The sequence below is a fragment of the Rissa tridactyla genome, chromosome 9 (genome assembly GCF_028500815.1).
Source record: "Rissa tridactyla isolate bRisTri1 chromosome 9, bRisTri1.patW.cur.20221130, whole genome shotgun sequence".
NCBI lineage: Eukaryota > Metazoa > Chordata > Aves > Charadriiformes > Laridae > Rissa > Rissa tridactyla.
This window is the reverse complement of record NC_071474.1, coordinates 22,001,669-22,018,026: the sequence shown is the minus strand read 5'-3', so window position 1 is coordinate 22,018,026 and position 16,358 is coordinate 22,001,669. Positions and strand designations below refer to the sequence as shown.

Here is a 16,358-nt window from a genome sequence, read left to right as displayed (position 1 = left end):
CCTGTAACTCTGGGAAGGTCTGTGCTCTTCTGTGCTTCCGAGGAATTACAGGAGAGGATTAGATGCAGCAGGGAGAGCTGGTACTCCTCCTCCAGGTTGGTGGCAGTGGCCACCAGCCTCCACGAGCCCCTTTGCAAGGGGGGTTTTGCAAAAAATAAATCTGCCCCCATCCCTCATGGAGAGCTCGTGGTACAACCGAGTAAGATAAGGAAGAAGGTCCTTTCAGGCTGATAACTAGTACGGTGCAGGAGCGATGGGTAGGAATAAGTGGTAGTTCGCATGGGAACTGGTCCTAAAGGATGATCATACTGGGAGAACTGGTCCAGCAAAGCCAGAAGAACCAGTATTATGCTGGGGCAGGAACCCTTGGAGCATCCCATTTGGACACTCTCCCAGTTCCTCTACCTGGAGAAGGACGAGAGAAGAGCAGAGAAGGCAGTGATCGGCGGTAGGAGCACCCTTGTGTGAGGACAGAGGGAGGAAGGCGGTGTCCTTGTTTGGAGGAGGGTCGCAGAGCTCTGCACGGAGAAGGTGGGAGCAGGAGGGTCATCGCCTGCTTCCTGCAGCCTGAGAACTAGGGGCTGCTGAGGGCAGCGACCCAGCCCCAAATGAAACGAGTGGGGGTGAGGAGTTTTGGAGAACATCCCCCTCAACGTGGGACCTCGAGGCGGCTGAAGGTGGTGGTGGGCTCCACAGGCCAGCGGAGCCACCAAGGGGGACCACTGAGACATGCTGGCCCCCGGCGTGTCCCTGGGCTTGTGGTTCCTTGGCAGCAGGGCAGGACCCTGGGCCATGGTGGGAACCCAGAACCCCAGACCTCCTCCAGGGCCTCCAGCACCGCTGGCGCCTCCTGGGGCTCAGGGATCCCCCCCAGGACCCTGGCAGGATCTGGAAGATACCCCTCCCCAAGCCCACTACCGTTTCAGGGACACCCCCCAGGACCCCTCTGGGCTCAGTGACCCCTCCAGGACCCCCCAGTGCTCCGGGACCCCCCGGGGCTCCCAGCTCTCCCTGTTCCTCCCAGTGGACCTCTGGGCTGATGCCACCTCCACAGCCCCCCAGTGCCACCCCCCGCCACACATGGCTCATCTGCCGTTTGTTTTGGTGATGCCCCATTGGCCGCCGATCAGTGGGGCAGCAGATGGGTCCCCCCACGGGCCCCCTCGCCCCATGGTTCCCTGTGTCCTCACGCCATGCCCTCCCCCCGTGTCCTCCTGTCCCCCACGGCCTCATGGTGCAGCGTGGCCACACGCCCCTCTGCCCAACCACGGCAGCCCTGCACCCCACGCCCTCATGCCCCCCATGTCCCTGTGCCCCATACCCTCATGTCTCCATGTCCCCGTCCCCCGCTATGTCCTTGTGCTCCACGCCCTCATGCCCCTCACACCCTCATGCCCCACAGCCTCATGCCTCTGTGGCCCACTCCATCGTGACCCCCATCTCCTCACGCCCCACGCCCTCGTGCCCCCCATGTCCTCAAGCCCCGCCATATTCCTGCATCCCATGCCCTTGCACCTCTATGTCCTCATGCCCACCATGTCCCCGTACCCCACACCTCCATGTCCTTGCGCCCCCCCATGTCCTCGTGCCCCACGCCCTTGCACCCCCTACACCCTCACACTGCCCCACGTACCCCCACCCCACGCTCTCACCCCCCCCATGCCCTCATGCTCCTCACGCCCTCATGCCCAACGCCCTCACGCCCCCATGCCCCACTCCACTGCGACCCCCATCTCCTCGTGCCCCACGCCCTCACGCCCCTGTGTCCTCGCCCCCCACGCCTTCACGCCCCCCCATGGCCTCACACCCCTCCCCGTGCCCCACGTCCCCCCACGCTCACCCGCCAGCCCCGACGTCTGCGCAGCTCCCGGTCCCGGTTACCGATTAACAGCTCGGTCCAAAGAGCTGGGCTGGGCCCCGCGGCCGCCACAGCTCCTCCCGGGGCTCACGCCCGGCCGCCCACGGGGCACCCCGCCGCCCAAAATAGGTTGCCCAGGGGCACGTTCACACCCTGGTCAAGCGAGCCCGGAGGGAAGATATGAAAAGCAGAAATCCAACCTTTACCCGCATCCCGGGTAAGGAGCCGGGCACCTGCGGCCTCTGGGGCCGTGGCGATGCAGGGTGTGGTGTCACCTGGTCCCCGAGCAGTGCGGGGCAGACGGGGCTGCCCCCAGTGAAGGCGCTGCCCGCCAGCAGGCGTGGGGTACCTCTTCTTCAGGCGGGTGTCCATGTGCCATGCGGTGCCTCTATGGAAATGCTCCCTGTGCCGGTTCCCCAGCACATACGAACAGCACCTTCTCCCTGGGGATTTTATCCAGTCCTGTTGCTAAAGCTGCCTAAATTTGCAAGTCCAGAGGAGGCCCTGGAGATGCTGGGAGGGCTGGAGCCCCTCTGCTGTGAGGAGAGGCTGAGAGAGCTGGGGGGGTTCAAACTGGAGAAGACAAGGCTCTGGGGAGACCTTCCAGCCCCTTCCAGTCCCTAAATGGGCTCCAGGGAAGCTGGGGAGGGACTCTGGATCAGGGAGGGGAGCCATGGGACTAGGGGGAATGGTTTTACACTGCAAGAGGGGAGATTTAGCTGAGATATTGTGAAGAAATTGTTTGCTGTGAGGGTGGTGAGCCCCTGGCCCACGTTGGCCAGAGAAGCTGTGGGTGCCCCATCCCTGGAGGTGTTCAAGGGCAGGTTGGACAGGGCTTGGAGAAGGTGGTGTGGTGGGAGGTGTCCCTGCCCAGGGCAGGGGGTGGCACTGGGTGGGCTTTAGGGTCCCTCCCCCCCAGCCGCCCTGTGTCTCTGTCAGACGGGGCCGCCGCAGCGGGATTGCCCCGAGCACCAACCCCCGCGGGTGCGGAGGCCGCTCCGCTGCGACTCTCCGGGGCTGTTGGTCCCGGGGTCGGTGGGACCCAGCACCGCACCCGCTCCATCCCCGCGGCGTCAGGGCCAAGGAGCGTCTGGGCGCCAACTGCGCCCGGAGCCCCGGTAGCGCGCCGTGATCGTATAGTGGTTAGTACTCTGCGTTGTGGCCGCAGCAACCTCGGTTCGAATCCGAGTCACGGCATCGCCCGGCGGTACCACGGCACACGGGCTCACTTTTTCTTTCACTCTGCACCCTCCCGCGGCGGCCTTAATCTCTTATTTTCTTTTATTTATTTTTTATTTTAATTTCATTTTATTTTTTTCTTTTTGTCACGTTACGCCGATATTTCACACAGGGTTTTTTTTTGCCGCGGCCCCCGGCGGGGCGCGGCGCTGCGGGGCCGGGCCGGGACCCCCCCACTTCCCCCAGTGCTGGGAGCGGAGGGTAACGGCGCCACCGGGAAGGAAATAAACCGAAATAAACTAAACTAAAATACAACCAAAATAGGATCAAAATAAGATCAAATAAAATAAGATAAAATAAAATAAGACAAACCCTACATTAAACTCAAATGAAAAGTAAAGTAATAAACTAAACATAAAATAAACAAGCTAAAATGAAGTAGTGAAGTGAAATAAAATAGTAAACTAAACTAAACTAAACAATAAAATAAAGTAATAAACTAAACTGAACTAAAATAAAAAAATAAAATAATAAATTAAACTAACCATAAAATAAACTAAAATGAAGTAATAAATTGAAATAAAATAACAAACTAAACTAAAAAATAAAATAAAACAATAATAAGATAAAATAATGAAATAGAACAATAAAACAAAATAATGAAATAAAATAAAAATTAAATTCAAGGTGCAAAAGAGAGCCCGTGTGCCGTGGTACCGCCGGGCGATGCCGTGACTCGGATTCGAACCGAGGTTGCTGCGGCCACAACGCAGAGTACTAACCACTATACGATCACGGCGCGCTACCGGGGCTCCGGGCGCAGCTGGCGCCCAGGCGCCTCTTGGCCCTTGTGGGGCGGGGCTGCGTGCGGCGTGGGCCAGTGCCAGCGGCTGGCACCCCGCCCCGCGCCTGTCTCCATGGCGACGCACCCTGAGTGGCAGCCTCTCCCCGCCCTCGCCGCTCGCTCTGCGCCTGCGCAGGGTCGGCGCTGAGGGGCCTTGCGGGGCTCGGCCCTGACCCGTACCGGTGCCGCCACCGGGACCCCCGAACCCGGCCCTTACCCCCACCGGGGCCGAGACCCCCGCTCGGCACTCCCGAACCCGACCCCTGATCCCCAGCGGGGCCCCAGCCCGTGCCGGGACTCCGGTCCTCTCGGCGGCCCTCAGCCCGCAGCCGGGCCCCGCTCCTCGCCCCGCTCCTCCTCCGAGCCGGGTTTCAGCCCTCCGCCCCTTCTGCCAGCCCCAGCCCTCCCTCTGCGGCCCTGGCCCAGCCCCAGGCCGCTGTCCCGACCCCGTCTCTACTTCCAGCCCTCACCCTGAGCCCCCCCCAGCTCGTACCGCGGCCCTTCCCTTCGCCCCGGCCCCCAGCCCTAACCCCACCTCTCCCCCTCGCCCCCCCGGAGGTGTTTCTCGGTGAGTTAAGTTTGTCTTCACCCCAGCATTAAGGACAGAGGGGAGGCTGAGGGACTAAGGATGACCTTGTCTTTGTGGCCCAAAACCGTGCCAGGTCCCAGCCTGCGCTGCGGCTCCTGTCTCTCCCTGGTGAAACACACATTAATAGTTAATGACTGCTTGCCGTCACCGTTGCTGCTGATTTTTGCAGCGCTCCAAGTACCAAAGGCTCTTTTATTTTCACAGATATGTGAAGAATTCAGAACACCTGGGATCAAAAGGATTTCTTTGTGCAAAATATTTTTAGAGCACTCGTGGCACTGACTTCAAGGCGCTCGTCTGGCCCGGATGACTCATCCCGCTGTGCTGCGTCAGGGGGAAGAGCGGGGCACAGGAACCTCTGCTCCTGCGCAAGCAACGAGCAATTGGCATCATATATATATATACGCACCTCGACACTCTCTACTTGCTTGTGAGGGGATGCTGGAAGAGGCAGCGGTCTCTTGCCACCATGCTGGGCAGGGGTACGTCCCCACACCACGTCCATTCTTGTATATCTGCTGCCAATGGTGAATCCCAAATCTAATAGAGTCTTCCTGAGGCCTGGGACAAACCAGAGGAAGGCCCTGTGCATCTTGATTGCTCTGTGAAGTAATTACTCCTGCTTGATTGTTCTGTGAAGTAATTACACCCTGAGCTCCTCATCTTGCTCGTATCCAGCCCAAAAGAGCTCAGCGTGGTGGAGGAAGACAGAACAACCTTTTGTGTCCTCCCTTTGCCTATGTCCACCTCTTTCTTTCCTCCCTCAGCCTCTTTGCTCTTGACTCGCCCTGCACGCTGGTGTGTGCGTGCTGGTCCCTCAGCAATGGTGGGAACCTTTGCAATGGGAGGTCCACAACATCAAACCCGGCTGACCAGGAGATGGTGGAGGAGGGGGCTCCTTTGTGGTATCTCTGAATGGCCTGGGTGTCTGCGTGGTTTTGGTGCTGCCCTCTTGCCCCACTGCTGCCGTTCTCCCTCCCTTGTCCACCCCCCGGGGATTCCAGCCTGTCCCACACATAGGGCTGCAGGAACACTACTCTTGCTCACCTGTGGCCAACCCTCTCACCATCTGCGTCCTCATGCTGGACCTAAAGTGGGTGCAGCATCACTGGTAGGAGATATGTGTGTCTCCTCCCATGTCCAGGGAGTTTAACGCTGTCATCAGCCCCTTGGCTGCACCGTGGAGAGAGTGCCCAGTCGTCTGCAGGACAGGGGGTAGCTGAGCTGGGCAGGTGGGCTCATCACAACCTCTGAATCTCAAGGCACGAGCTTGTGGAGGGGAGAGGTCCTTGTGCTGCCCTGTGCCTGGGTGCTTCTGCCTTTCTCCATGCTGAGTGGGTGGTGTCACAATGGCACTGAGCTGGGCTGTGTTGCCGGTGAAGGGAAAAGCCCAGCTCCATGCTGGCCTGCTCTCACGCATGGCCCTGGACAATTGCTGCCTTGGGTCAGCACAGCTGTGGTGGGGAAGAAGCACCCAAGGGAGAAGGTGGGACAGCATGGAGATGTGGAGCACCTCTGGTGGGACATGCTGCCTATGCCTGATAGGGACAGAGAACCTACAGCAATGCAGGCAGTGATCAGGGGATTCCTCCTCGGGCACTTACATGGGCAGGCAGAGCGGGACCCCTGAGGTTGGTGTCCACCATGGTATTGATCCTGATTCTTCACCTGGCGTGGTGCAGGGCTCATGGTTGCATGGATGTCCTTGGCCTCAGCAGTGTGCCCTTGTGGTCAAGAAGCCCAATCATCTCCTGGGGTGCATTAGAAAGATCGTGGCCAGCAGGTGGAGGGAGGTCATCCTCCCCTGCTGCTCTGCCCTGGGGAGGCCACATCTGGAGCACTGGGTCCAGTTCTGGGCTCCCCAGTTCCGGAAGAACAGGAAACTGCTGGAGAGAGTCCAGTGGAGGCTACAATGGTGATCAGGGGCCTGGAGCATCTCTGTGCTGAGGAAAGGCTGAGAGCCCTGGGGCTGTTCAGCTGGAGAAGAGCAGGATCTCTCAGCCTGCTCTTCTCCAGGCTGAACAACCCCAGGGGGGCAAGAGGATGGGGCCAGACTCTTCTCAGCGGTGCCCGGGGACAGGACAAGGGGCAATGGGCACAAACTGGAACATGGGAAATTCCATGTCAACATGAGGAAAAACTTCTTTACTTTGAGGGTGTCAGAGCCCTGTCACAGGCTGCCCAGAGAGGTGGTGGAGTCTCCGTCTCTGGAGACATTCCAAACCCACCTGGATGCGTTCCTGTGCCACCTGCTCTGGGTGACCCTGCTTTAGCAGTGGGGTTGTACTGGATGGTCTCCACAGGTCCCTTCCGACCCCACCATTCTGTGACTCCGTGGGTGCCGAGTGCTGTTCACAGGGAGTGTTCGGGGCAAGCTCCTCAAGGGTCAGGGAGGAGGCAGCAGGGCTCATGCTTTGGATGCTCGGCAGACGTTTCTGGAAGGGGGAAGCAGGCAGAACAACAATGATCTCAACTGCTGGAACAGGCATGACTGAGATAAACGCTGCTGCGATAAGGAGGAGTCGGCCAAACATGGAAGTGAGCAGGGAGGTGGCAAGTGGACATGGAGATAAGCGCCTGGTAGGTGCACAAGAGGAGGCACGAAGCTGCTGCCACCCATTACTGGCAGTGGTGGCCCTGTCCTGGTACAGGTTCCTACCCATAGGCTGCTTTCCATAACAGGATTTGGATACGACCGCTCCTAATGAAACCATGCCAGGTTGTCAGGGCCCCAACAGCCCTTTGCTGCCCAGTTTTGTCCGCAGGATGCTGCTGCTCTGGCCCGGGTGGTTCGGACCTGCCAGGACGTGTTCACGCGGTGTGGAGGAAAAGGGATGAGCTTGTGGGGACACTGAGGAATTGTCCATCTGCTGGATGACCTGATCCCTTCGGGCTCTGCTCAGCGCCTGGAGAGGATGGCTGCTCCAGCCAGGCTCCTCTGCTCTTCCCACCCTACTCTGTCCCTCGGTGGCGTTTCTCCAAGCCCTCTGATGCCTATGGGTTGCGTTCGATGGGATTTTAAAGGTGCCTGCAATGTCGAAACACTGGTGCAGCCAGGCAGAGAATGCTGCTGGGCCTAGACTTTGCCACTCTGTGGCACAAACATAAATCTTCTGGCTGGCACAGGGACAAGAGCAATTCATCACCGCGCAGCTGTCTCGGCTGCTCTGCCCCTCAAGCAACCTCTCCAGCTGTTCCCTTGCTGGGCAGCCCCTGGCCTCCTCTCCCCGTCCCAGGGTGGCCGATGGGAAGCAGAGCGATCCCCACCGCCTCCTTCTTTAGACTTGGATTCCCAAAGCAGCCCCAGGAGCTGCCCGGGGAGGTAGGATAGACGCCAACGCTGCAAGGAGGCATTCTGTGCTTTTCTGGTGGTAGAACACTGTACGCTGACGCAGGCCAGCACTGTCATCTCTGGCTATTCAGAGGCCATAAATTCAGCTTGCCATTTGCTCTGCTGCTGAAAGCCCACCTTCCTTCCCGAGGAAATCAGAGTGACTCCAGTGCGCTATACCACCTAGCCCAGTGTGCCATATTCCCATGTCCACAGGCACCGCTGGGCCAGCACAGGATGCTGGAGCAAGAGCAGGCCAGGGAAGTGTCCTGGGGCTGGGGCAATTTTGGAGGTGAAGGTTTAGGTGGGATGTGGGGTCAAAGGACAGCACGTCTGAGCTGGGAGACAATCGCAAGCCACCTGACTCCTGACACCTAACACCTGACACCTAACTCATAAGACACGTGCAGGAAGGACTGAAGGAGAAGGGCTCAAGCCTTTCTTGACATGAATGTTCAGCTGCGATGCTCTTGAGAGGCCTTATGAACGTCCAACAGTGCATGAGATGCTCCTGGTTCTTCTGAAGCCCAAGCTTCAAAGGGTATTTTCCAGCCTGCCAGGGCTATCTGGGGCAGGCAAACAGGCTACAACAGACTGATTTTCTCTTGGTTGTGTTTTGGGATCCCCATGCCTGACTCCAATGTTCAGAGGCCAAAGAAAAGGGTCCCCAAAACGTATGGAGCAGGGATTCGCCAAAGCCGTCCTGTCTGACCTCCAGGGAGCACAAAGCCTGGAGCAGCCTCCCGAGCCCTTCCCCTGTGGGTCCAGCACCCAGCTGAAGATGGGGTGTGATAAAAGTGTCCCAGGGGAGAGCCAGCCACCCCGCAGCCCTGCAGAAACGCTGCCATGTGTTGGTGTGTGCCCTGCCGCGCTCGGGCTGCCAGCCCCAGCTGTCGCCCTGCCTTTGTCTGCACCAGGAGTCGGAGTCTTCCCCGCAGCAGGGATTTATAGCCTGTGCACAGCCACCTCTTAACCCCGCTCTGTGATGCTGAGCGGGCAGAAAACAGCCCGCCTCGCTGCCAGGCCCCCACCTCTCCGAATTCACCTTCATCTTCTGCCCCCCAGTCCTTTCGAGACGCAGGGCCAGCTCGGTGGCAAAAGCAATTGCTCCCTGCTGCGTGGGGGGAGTGGCTCCTGTCTTGCTGTTGTCCACCGTGCCCATCTTCCTGATGGTTGATGACAGGCCTATTAAGAGATATAAGGGAGATGCCAGGGGTTGTTCACACCCCCTCAGCAATATAAAGCCAGTGAGAGTCTGTCTGGAGAAGGACTCAGCTGCGTGAGGGTGGCCGTTGCAGCTGGATTAATCAAACCCACCATTAGCACTTTCCTGGGGCACACAGGTCCCCTGCCGGCCCCGAGCACAGGCCTCCAGCCGGCACGTCCCCCTGATTGAGCTGCAAATGCTCCAGCTCCTTAGTTTGCTCTGCCTCAGATCGATGAGAGCAGGCGGCTCCAATCAATTCCACTTTACCACTTGCTATCGGGTTCAGATCCGCGCTTTCCCAGCTGGTCCCGCTTCCTTTGTTCGTTCGGGGGAGGAATTCAGGCATCTTATCCCACCTGGACACTGCCGTGCCCTTGCAGGGTCAAGTCCCCTGGTAGGGGCAAATAATACCCTGCAGAGGCAGATGTTCCCCCCTGCCCTCCCCACCGGCGGACCACAGTGAAGGGGCTGAATTTGTGCTATGGCTGGAGCCCTGCAAGCATCAGCCTGGCTGAGCAGAGCGTGGAACTGGGTGGTCGTGAGATTTGCATGATATAATATAGCTGTTGCCACCAAGCCAGCATCTGTCATGAGGTTTCCCTGCCGCGAGCCTGGTTTTTCTGGGGAAATACCGGAGGCAGCTGCAGAGACCCGCCACGGCTTGGCTCCCCTGTCCCCACGGCCACTGAGAGCGGCTTCAGCTCTCCAGGGCTTGAGCCCACGCGGAACGATTTTACAGGAAAAAAAAAAAAAAAAACAACCAACCAAAAACCGCCAAAGAGTTTACATAGTGGCTGTTTGGAAATTTCCCTCAAACCCATACCTGGCATTTGTCGCTGAAAGAGGCGTTTCTCACGCTCTGGGTGTCAGTCCTAAGTGGTTATTTTTCCCTTGTCTCTGTCACCCAGCGCTCTAGCTGGCCCCTTCCCAGGGTGCTGAGCCTGGATCTGTGGAAATGAAGTTCCCCACAGCTCTCTCCACACCTCGTCAAGTGTTAATGAAATAACGGATCGTGCCAGAGCGCGGCTGTGACGCTCAGGGTCGTGGAGGTGCTCAGGGCTGTCAGCGCAGGGAGCAGAGGCAGAAGAGGCTCGGCGCGGCCGAGGCAGCAACTGGCGTGTCTGGCTCTGAGCTGGCAGATGTCTGTCAGCGAGTCGTCGCCTCTCCTTTTGGTCAATTAGCGTGGTTTCAGTTATGTTACCAACAGCACGGTGATTTCATTTGACAGGAAGGTTGGGGAGCTGCAAAAAGTGTCTGCACGAATTTGCTCTGTTTGGTGAACGCATGTGCTTTGGGCATATCCCACATGTCTGGAGAGTGCCCGAGTGGCCCCAACGCGCTCACGGAGCTCGGATCTGCATCACGTGTGCCAGTGTTGGTGCAGAAATGTCCTCCTTTGTGATGCTTGGGAGGAGCAATGTGTCCCATCACACATGGGACTTGGTGTGGGCCCATTTTTTCCGTGTCCCTACTTGCTTTCCCCCAACTTACTGCTCGCCACCCCTGTGCACCCGTGGGGGTAGGCTGGGGTGAGGGGCTGCACAGCATCTTGTGCAGAGCATCCCTCCCGTGTCAGCCTCCTTCCCGCCTCCCCAGGGCACCCGGCAGCAAGCTGGGGTGGGTGGGCACGGCTGCTCCGTGACATTTCCTTCCAGCCTGATGGGAGCCGAAGATGCTGGGAGGGCTGGAGCCCCTCTGCTGTGAGGAGAGGCTGAGAGAGCTGGGGGTGTTCAGCCTGAAGAAAAGAAGGCTCCAGGGAGACCTTCCAGCCCCTTCCAGTCCCTAAAGGGGCTCCAGGGAAGCCGGGGAGGGACTCTGGGTCAGGGAGGGGAGCCATGGGACTAGGGGGAACAGTTTTACACTGCAAGAGGGGAGATTTAGCTGAGATATTGTGAAGAAATTGTTTGCTGTGAGGGTGGTGAGCCCCTGGCCCACGTTGGCCAGAGAAGCTGTGGGTGCCCCATCCCTGGAGGTGTTCAAGGGCAGGTTGGATGGGGCTTGGAGCAACGTGGTGTGGTGGGAGGTGTCCCTGCCCAGGGCAGGGTGTGGCATTGGATGGACTTTAAGGTCCCCTCCAACCTGAACCGTTCTATGATTCTGTGTCTGCAAGGGATGAATGAAGCTTGCAGGTTCCTAAGTGCTACGGAGCAACCGGAGGGGGATGTGCTTGGGCTGCTGGAAGAGGGATGCTTCCAGCCTGGGAATGGCTTGCCAAGCGAAAGCATGCTGCCTGCACGATGTGTCTGGGAGCGGTGTCTCTCCCCCTGCCCGTGGGCAGCTGCTGTGGGGAGAGTGGCCCATCTCACCCATGCCCCATCTTTGATGGTCTCCCGGTGCCAATGTGTAGCCACACTTCCCCGGCCTCTAAGTATTTGCAAGGCTCCTCGTGCCAGTCTTTGTATTTAGCGGCGCTCGCTGGATTTCTTTCTGTGGATTTGTCTGGTCTTGTTCCTAAATCACGTACATCTGCAGCGGCTCGTGGCCGGGAGGGCTGCCGCACGCCGCGTCACCTCCTCGTGTTCATCCCTCATGTCCCAGTCTGTCCCCACCCTCACCCAGCCCCGCAGATCCCTGCCCTGCCTGCGACCCCAGATGTCTCTTTTCTGTGGCAGAGCCCTCGTCCCTCACCCAGCCCTCGCGCAGAAACCTTTGATCATCCTCTCTCCCTTCTCTGCGCATTTTCCAGCTTTGCTGTATCCTCGGGATGGGGGGACCAGGACCCGCCACAGGCCGGGACTGACGAGGGAGCAGCAGCACCTCTGATGTCACCTCCGCCTTTTCCTAACCCTTCCCATTGGTTTTAGTGGAGCAGTTTTGCAGTTTTCACCTCTGCTGAGTGCTGAGGGGACGTTTTCAGGGACTGTCAGAGCTGCCGGTCTCAGAGCCCATCACTTCAGACGTGACGCCGGGCTCGGTTTCCCCATCTGTGTCACTTCCCTGACACTGGCTTTTGTCTCATTTCACTGCCAAGCGGCTCAGCCTCTGGAAGTCCTCCTGCAATTCTTAGCGTTCACCCGTGGCACCCAGAATAACCCAATGCTATTAGCAGATTTTGTCACTTCTCTACTGACCTCGGCTCATCACAGGATCTGCCGGTGGAAATGCAGGTGACCTCTCTGAGCTGGGTCACCCTCAGGTGCCTGCTGGGTGTTTCCAAGAAAGCCACTAGCTTTGGAAAAAAGAAATTGGCTTTGAGAGAGCTGTGTCGACTCTTTCCCAATATGTCATATTTATCCATCTGCTCCCTAACGATGCCAGTTTCCTACTCCTTATGCCAATTTTTGTTCATTTGCAGAGAACAGATGTGTCATTTATCAGTCTGGGGCTCCCTGGCTGCCTCCTGGGAAGCATTTTTGGTGTCACAGTTGCCACCTTCTAGTCCTCACGTCCCCTGCTGTACCCAGGCCTCGGGGGGTGGGTGTCACCCAGCAGAGGTGACACCCTCCGGTCCCTGTTTGCGCTGCACAACAGGGCTTAAGAAGGGTGGTCCCGAGGAGGGAAGGGGCTGGAGTCACCACAGACATTTCTAAGCTTCCAGGGATGGCTTTTATTTGAAGCTGCAGAAGAAGGACATGGAGACTGAAGGGGCTGCAGGCTTCCCTGCCAGCCAGGGGAGATGCTGGCCTCAGGGGCAGCAGCCGACCCAGCGCCTGACTCAAGTGACACGTTGGCAAGTGTCAAATGCTAAATTCAGCCCCCACATCACCTGTGGGTGAATCATCTTCCACCACCTCCTCCGGAGCGTGCAGGAGCAGAGACCTTCTCCTCTGAGTCACCAAAAGCTGCTGCCTGGGGGACGCTGGGCTGTGTCCACAGTGCCTGGGGTTAAACTGCAGGGGAAGGTTTGCGACGTGGCCTGAGTCCTCCTAGATCCAGGGAAGGTCCCCTGTCCCACTCTTGTCCTGGCTGCCAGAGGGGGCTCCTGACCCCACTGTGGGCGAGCAGGAGGAGTGCTCAGGGCAGGAGAAGCAGCTCTTCCCCAAGGAGGAGAGATGAGGGCTGAGGACACGCACAGCTCTCTGCAGGGCTGGCGGCAGCCCGGAAGACGTTGCCTGGCTTTTTCTTCCTGGTGCGTGCTCCGACCTGCCTGGGAAGTGTTTACCCAGGCGAGCAGCTACTGCTGCCTTGGGAGAGAGGAAGGGCAGTGCTGTGAGCCCCAGCCCAGAGACCGCAGAGAAGGGCTCCCAGGCCCTGCAGAGATGGAGGAGAGGGTGGGAGCAGAGCTCTTGGTGCAGAGGTCCAGCCCCGGCTCCTTGCGGGCCACTGCAGATAGCCTCCTCTCTCCCCTGTTCCTGTGGTCCATAAGAGTGAGCCACAAATCTCTTCTGTGCCGCCATGGGTTGTTCCTCTCCCTGCTGAGGACTGTGTGTGCAGGGGCTCCACCGCCATCCATCCCTCCTTCCCGGGGGACTCCGTGGGCAGCAGGCAGCCCCCAGACCGCACATCCCGCTGGGGGTCTCCCTGCTGTGCCTGACAGAGAGTGCAGCCGAAACGTGGAGTCTGGCACATGAGTGGCACCGCGTGTGCTCCCTGATCCTCTGCCGTCTGCCAGTCCCGCCCCACGTCCCCCCGCCAGTCCCTACGCCGGCCATGCTGGGTGACAGCCATCTGTCACGGCGATCCGCCGGGCAGTGGTGACACGCGGGCGGAGTGGCATCGCAGCTACAGTTGTGGCATCGGGGCCAGTCTCTGCGGCGCAGGCATCAAACTGGGTGCCAACGTGCATCAGATAGGAGGGATGTAAACAGTTGGGGATCAGAGCAACACCAGCTGCTGCGTGAGACGCAGATGGAGCTCGGCTTTGGCAGTGTGAATGCAGAAATCTGTTGCCGCTCCTTCACACTGCTGTGAGTGGAGGGATGTCGCTAGTATCTCGTCATGACTGCAGAAAAAAATATGAGCAGCCTGTGCCTGTGCTGAGCCGTGCAGGGGGGTAAGGAGCTTGTTTGGTCTCCTTCTGGGCTCCCCTTCAAAGCTCCCCAAGCACAAAGGTGTCTCCCGAGGGGGGCTGCCACCCCAGCTACGTTCTCCTCACCCTGCTGCCCTATGTTGGGTGCTTTGGCCCAGGGGAGGTTCAGATCTGAGGGCTCAGGTGGGTCCAGGGACTTCTTCTTGATGCCCCTCCAGGCTCTGCTGAAGCCTCAGGGGAGAAGGGGATGCCCCATGGGGCATGGATCAGAGAAGGGGGTTGTGCTGGGCCAGGTAACCACCTGCCAAAAGACCACAAGGGAATTTGGAAGAGAAAGAGGCCCAGCAAATGGGGAGAGGGTGCGGCGGTCCCAGGTGGGGTCAGACCGCAGGCCCTCTTCCACCCCCAGCACGGCCCCAGTGGGGCTGCCTCTCCACGGCCGGAGTGATGGTGGGAGGGAGGTGACCTCCCGGGAGGGAGGTGACAGGGCAGGATGGGAGGGAAGGACCTCTGCAATTCCTCTGGTGTGGCAGTATTTGTGAAAAAACCCACCACCACAAGCTAGATCCCTCCTCGGTCGCCTCTCGGGGGACGCTGAGCGTGTGTTTTCCAGGCCTGAGGGTTTAACAAGAGCCCTCTCCAACAGCTGCTGCCGAACATCCTCCTCGGTTACTGACAGAGGGTGGAAGTACTCACAATCTCATCTGCCATCAGCCCTGCATCCTGCTTCCTTCCAAATGCTGGGCAGACACAGATTTATTGAGAACCCCTGTCTTTTCTGCAATTTTAATAACAATCTCATCATCCCCATCTGCCGAGATTGAGGTCTGCTGCTAGACCTCAAACACCGCCTTGTATTCACTCTGCTCCTGACAGACACTTTTTCTCCTCCTGATGCCTTTTCTGTCTTGCGTTCCTTATGCTCTGAAATTTCCAGACGTGGGTGCTGGGTGCCATGGCTGTCTTCTCCCTAGGGAGGAAGCTCCCTCGATGGACCCGGGAGGATCTGGCTGGGTTTCTTGGGCAGGAGTGTGCGGTGTGTTTGTACCCAATAAATCATCAAATCCGGGGCTCGGTGGGCTCACTGGGCACGCGTTTGGTGTGTGCTGTGCCGTGCTGGCACAGGAGGCTCAGCTCCTCAGCAGCCCCATCTCCTCCTGTGCAGGGGTGGGAAGGAATGGGGTTCCCAGGAGAAGCTTGTCTCTCCAGGTGTCCTCTCCTCCCTGCCGTGGGCACCCTGACGGCCACATCCAAATGCCTGTTGCCATAGTAGGGTGGGAGCCCAGCTCATGGCGTGGGGATGGGCAGGGCCATACTGTGTCATCTCTCTCCCCTCACTGCACCCCTCTGCACGGCTTCACGCGTTCGGAGCATCCTGACCCTGGTCCCCTTCCCTTTCGGGCATGGCTGACCACAGCCTTTGGGGGATTCAGCCTGCGAGCAGGGCCGGGAGCGGGTTTGGGTGAACGGCGTGCGATTAGGAATCGCTTCCAGGGGTTCGTGGGTCTGGAAACCGGGTTGTGCAGAGTGGCTGTGGGAGGAACAGCCGATCCTGGGCGGTGGGTGAGCTGGTGATGGGGGGTGGGGGTGTGTGCAGGGGTAACGACCGGACCGCTGCGATGGCCTCGGCTGCCACGCTCCCAAAGCCGCTTGCCTGCTCTGACCCCTCACCGGCAAACCCCGGGGGTGTCCCCCAGCCCTCGCCCCTGGGCTGTGCCCGCCGCCCTGCGCACCGGCCCGGGCTCAGCCTCTCCCCCAGCACCTTCCCGGCCCTGGCTCCGCTCCCGCCCCGCCTGGCGGGTGTCCCTGCTGCCGGCCCCGTGTTTCCGTGACCCCCTGGTGCCATCGGCTCCGCGGGCCCCGCACGGGGCTGGTTCCGCGGACACCTCCCTAGGCACCGAGGGGCCCTTTTCGTTAGCGGCCCCCCCCGCTGCCACCGCCGGCACCTCTCCTCCGCTCCTGGGGCCGGGCGATGCTCCGGGGGGGCGGCCGGGGCAGGATCGTCCTCGCGGGCTCCGCAGCGAGAGGGCCTGGGGGGCGGCGGGCAGCCCGGGGGGGCCGTTCCCGCCCGGGGTCGGGGCGGGACGCGGGGCCGCTGGGAGGGAGCGGAGCGCCGGGGGGGGGCGGCCCGCAGGCCGGGCGCGGCGGAAGGCGGGGGCCGGGCGGCGGGGCGGGCCCCGGGGGAGGCGGGCCGTGCCGGGCCGCGCCGTGCCGGGCGGCGGAGGGGCCGTGCCGTGCCGTGCCGTGCCGGGGGGAGCGAGTCCGGGGAAGTGGGGTGCGGGGGGGGAAGCCCCGCTCGGAGCAGGCGGCGCGGCGGCTCCGGCAGGTGGCACTGGCCGCCTCCCCCGGCCGCCTCCCCCGCTCCCCCCCCGGCCCGGGCTCCGCCGCCGCGCTCAGTCCGCCGGCGCCGATGCTGCTGAGCGGAGCGGCGGCCGGCTCGG

At 60.1% G+C, this 16,358-nt stretch overlaps 2 non-coding genes across 2 annotated transcripts; one reads left to right on the top strand and one right to left on the bottom strand.

The window, feature by feature from the left end:
- Window positions 1-2,983: 2,983 nt before the first annotated feature.
- Window positions 2,984-3,055, top strand: TRNAH-GUG (transfer RNA histidin (anticodon GUG)). The gene has a single exon. It is a non-coding gene; the product is annotated as a tRNA-His (tRNA).
- A 709-nt stretch (window positions 3,056-3,764) lies between these two features.
- Window positions 3,765-3,836, bottom strand: TRNAH-GUG (transfer RNA histidin (anticodon GUG)). The gene has a single exon. It is a non-coding gene; the product is annotated as a tRNA-His (tRNA).
- Window positions 3,837-16,358: the final 12,522 nt, after the last annotated feature.